This window comes from Rutidosis leptorrhynchoides, chromosome 6 (genome assembly GCF_046630445.1).
Source record: "Rutidosis leptorrhynchoides isolate AG116_Rl617_1_P2 chromosome 6, CSIRO_AGI_Rlap_v1, whole genome shotgun sequence".
NCBI lineage: Eukaryota > Viridiplantae > Streptophyta > Magnoliopsida > Asterales > Asteraceae > Rutidosis > Rutidosis leptorrhynchoides.
The window spans coordinates 83,583,877-83,588,898 of record NC_092338.1 but is presented as its reverse complement, the minus strand read 5'-3'; positions in this window follow the sequence as shown (position 1 = coordinate 83,588,898).

Sequence of the window (5,022 nt, the reverse complement as noted above, 5' to 3'; positions counted from 1 at the left end):
TTTCGAATGGAAGCAAGCCTTCCATAAGTCTTGCTCATAGCGTCTTTATCTATTCATCGTACGAAAGTGGGTAAAATTTTCAACCGAAATTTTTTTAGCATTCTTGCCACATAATTTGGCCCGATATGTAGCCAACGTAATGCCCTCAAAAATTTGTTTTGCGGCCATAAATTATTATCGAAACAAAACTTTAGTCAAATATATTTTCATTCAATATGAAATTTTAAAATAGAAACAATTATAGAGTTATGAATTGAGATATCAAAAAGTGTCACAAAATAATTGAACCATTAAACCAAGATGTTACGAAACGTGTAAGGATTTATGGTTAGTGGGGATATATTAACCCCAGAAATATTCTCTATGTACCTACATAAAGTGTTACATAAAAAAAAGTATCCAAAAGGTATTTAAATATGCATAAGAGTTTAAATGCAAAGGTAATAATTATCGTAAAATTGAAAGTTTAAAATTCACCTTTAGAAATAGGAAAACGACTTTTTTGATATCAAAACTATTTCGAATGGAAGCAAGCTTTCAGGAAGTCTTGCTCATAGCGTCGTTATCTATTCATCGTGCGAAAGTGGGTCCAATTTCAACCGAAGTTTTTTTAGCGTGCTTGCCACATAATTTGGCCCGATTATGTGGCCAACGTAATGTGCTCAAAAATGTGTTTTGCGGCCATGATTTTTTATCGAAACGAAACCATAGTCAAATATATTTTCATTCAATATAAAATTTTAAAATAGAAACAATTATAGAGTTATGAATTGAGAGATATCAAAAAGTATCACAAAATAATCGAACCATTAAACCAAGATGTCACTAAACGTGTAACGATTTGTGGCTAGTAGGGATATATTAACCCCAAAAATATTCTCAACGTACCTAAATAAGGTGTTACATAAAAAATAAGTATTAAAATGGTATTTAAATATGCATAAGAGTTTAAATGCAAAGATAATAATTATCGTAAATCTGAAAATTCAAAATTCACCTTTAGAAATAGCAAAACGACTTTTTTGGCATCAAAACTATTTCGAATGGAAGCAAGCATTCAAGAAGTCTTGCTCATAGAGTCGTTATCTATTCATTGTGCGAAAGTGGGTCTAATTTTCAACCGATATTTTTTTAGCATGTTTGCCACATAATTTGGCCCGATTATGTGGCCAATGTAACGTGCTCAAATATGTGTTTTACGGCCATGAATTATTATTGAAACGAAACTATTGTCAAATATATTTTCATTCAATATGAAATTTTAAAATATAAACAATTATAGAGCTATGAATTGAGATATATCAAAAAGTTTCACAAAATAATCGAATTATTTTAACAAGATGTCACTAAACGTGTAAGGATTTGTGGCTAGTGGAGATATATTAACCCCAAAAATATTCTCAATGAACCTAAATAAAGTGTTACATAAAAAACAAGTATCAAAATGGTATTTAAATATGCATAAGAGTTCAAATGCAAAGGTAATAATTATCGTAAAATCTAAAAGTTCAATATTCACCTTTAGAAAATAGCAAAACGTCTTTTTCGGAGTCAAAACTATATCGAATGGAAGAAAGCCTTCGGGAATTCTTTCTCATAGCGTCGTTATCTATTCATCGTGGGAAAGTGGGTCCAATTTTCAACCGAAGTTTTTTTAGCGTGCTTGCCACATAATTTGGCCCGATTATGTAGCCAACGTAATGTGCTTAAAAATGTGTTTTACGGCTATTAATTATTATCGAAACGAAACTATAGTCAAATATATTTCATTCAATATGAAATTTTAAAATACAAATAATTATAGAGTTATTAATTGAGAGATTTAAAAAACTGTCACAAAATAATCAAACCATTAAATCAAGATGTCACTAAACGTATAAGGATTTGTGGCTAGTGGGGATATATTAACCTCAGAAATATTTTCAATGTACCTAAATAAAGTATTATATAAAAAATAAGTATCAAAATGCTATTTAAATATGCATAAGAGTTTAAATGCAAAGATAATAATTATCGTAAAATTTGAAAGTTTAAAATTAACCTTTAGAAATAGCAAAGCGACTTTTTTGGCGTCAAAACTTTTTTGAATGGAAGCAAGCCTTCAGGAATTCTTGCTCATAGCGTCATTATCTATTCATCGTGCGAAAGTGGGTCCAATTTTCAACCGAAGTTTTTTTAGCATGCTTGCCACATAATTTGCCCCGATTATGTGGCCAACGTAATGTGGTCAAAAATGTGTTTTGCAGACATGAATTATTATCGAAATAAAACTATAGTTAAATATATTTTCATTCAATATGAAATTATAAAATAGAAACAATTATAGAGTTATGAATTGAGAGTTATCAAAATGTGTCACAAAATAATCAAACCATTAAACCAAGATGTCACTAAACGTGTAAGGATTCGTAGCTAGTGGGGATATATTAACCCCAGAAATATTCTCAATGTACCTAAATAAAGTGTTAAATAAAAAATAAGTATCAAAATGGTATTTAAATATGCATAATAGTTTAAATGCAAAGATAATAATTATCGTAAAATCTAAAAGTTCAAAATTTACCTTTATAAATAGCAAAATGACTTTTTCGCGTCAAAACTATTTTGAATGGAAGAAAGCCTTCAGGAAGTCTTGCTCATAGCATCGTTATCTATTCAAAGTGCGAAAGTGGACCCAATTTTCATCCGAAGTTTTTTTAGCATGCTTGCCACATAATTTGACCCGATTATGTGGCCAACATAATGTGCTCAAATATGTGTTTTACGGCCATGAATTATTATCGAAACAAAACTATAGTCAAATATATTTTCATTCAATATGAAATTTTAAAATAGAAACAATTTTAGAGTTATGAATTGAGAGATATCAAAAAGTGTCACAAGATAATCGAACCATTAAACCAAGATGTCACTAAACGTGTAAGGATTTGTGGCTAGTGGGGATATAGTAACCCCATAAATATTCTCAACGTACATAAATAAAGTGTTACATGAAAAATAAGTATCCAAATGGTATTTAAATTTGCATAAGAGTCTAAATGCAAAGATAATAATTATCGTAAAATCTGAAAGTTCAAAATTCACCATTAGAAATATCAAAACGAACTTTTCGGCGCTGAAAACTATTTCGAATGGAAGCAAGCCTTCAGGAAGTCTTTCTCATAGTGTCGTTATCTATTCATCGTGCAAAAGTGGGTCCAATTTTTAACCGAAGTTTTTTTAGCATGCTTGCCACATAATTTGGCACGATTATGTGGCCAACGTAATGAGCTCAAAAATATGTTTTACGACCATGACTTATTATCGAAACGAATTTATAGTCAAATATATTTTCATTCAATATGAAATTTTAAAATAGAAACAATTATAGAGTTATGAATTGAGAGATATCAAAAAGTGTCACAAAATAATCGAACCATTAAACCAAGATGTCACTAAATGTGTAAAGATTTGTGGCTAGTGGGGATATATTAACCCCAGAAATATTCTCAATGTACCTAAATAAAGTTTTACATAAAAAATAAGTATCAAAATGGTATTTAAATATGCATAAGAGTTTAAATGCAAAGATAATAATTATCGGAAAATCTGAAAGTTTAAAATTCACCTTTAGAAATAGCAAAACGACTTTTTTGACGTCAAAACTATTTTGAATGGAAGCAAGCCTTCAGGATATGATGCTCATAGCATCGTTATCTATTCGCCGTCCGAAAGTGGGTCCAATTTCAATCGAAGTGTTTTTATGTAACACCCGTGTTACATCCGTCCCACATCGGTTGGAGAGGGGAACGAAGCATGCCTTATAAGGGTGTGGAGACCTTTCCTAGCATGACGCGTTTTGGGACCACAAGCGCAGCAGATCCCATGAGAACTCTGCAGTTAAGCGTGCTCAGGCGAGAGCACTACCAGGATGGGTGACCTCCTGGGAAAGTGTTCGTCGTGTGTGGTCGCCAAGAAAAATCCGTGAGCAACCTACGGGGGAGACAAGGGTACGTCCCTATCTCTGCAAAGCGGACAATATCATGCTACGGGGAACGTGTTACCTGGGTTGTTATGACATGTGGTATCAGAGCGGTAGTCTTAGCGAACCAGGTTTGCATTAGTGTGTCTAACCGATAAGTCGTTAGGATACATTAGTAAGTCTGGACTTTGACCGGGTCTGATTTAAAAACCATTGCTTATCATTGTTGGTTAAAATTTATATGTAAATATTATGTAGTACTAATGGGTTAGTTGTTGTATGATAGATGTCGGGCTCAAAACTTGTTATCACATTCAGCGACTCCGAACCAGAATCTTCAGATGGTGTTCCAGTCATTAACTTATCCGATGACGAAAATAATATCTTTGGGGAAGACTCACAAATTCCGGATGAACCGACTATAGAGAACCCGGAAAGTGAACCCGAGGAGGAAAGTGAACCCGAGGAGGAAAGTGAACCCGAGGAGGAAAGTGAACCCGAGGAAGAAATACAGGAAATTACAAAAGACGAGTTCGAACTAGGAAAGAAACGAAAGGCTAATGAATTAGAAAATTCAAATCCCGAGTTTAGTAAGGATGATGTGGCACCAACTCCACTAGACACTACCACCCCTATTCCCGCTATTCCTATTCGTGCTGTCCCGGCATCCAGTTCTTCAGCCCCACAGCCAAAATATAGGCAGACAGCTAGGATAAGCGTTAGGCCATTCCTTGAACCTAAACGTCCTAGAAAATAGACCAAACGATGCGCTGCCGTATTAAACCATGGGATCATATAATGTTTTGTATAATATTATTAGTGTGGTTTGCTTAATGTTCGATATAAGATAAGCATATGTAAAATAGTGAAGTGTGAAATGCAATAATTTTCCATGGTTAAGTATTATTTAGATGGTAGTAATTGATTCTGTACTAAGCTATTAAGTATGGACATTAACGGGTAGGTACTACCCTAGATATAATTATAAAACGCTAATAAGAAGAAAAGGCTTTTATAATAATACCTGGTTCATATTATTAATAAGCTATAATGTACTGTAA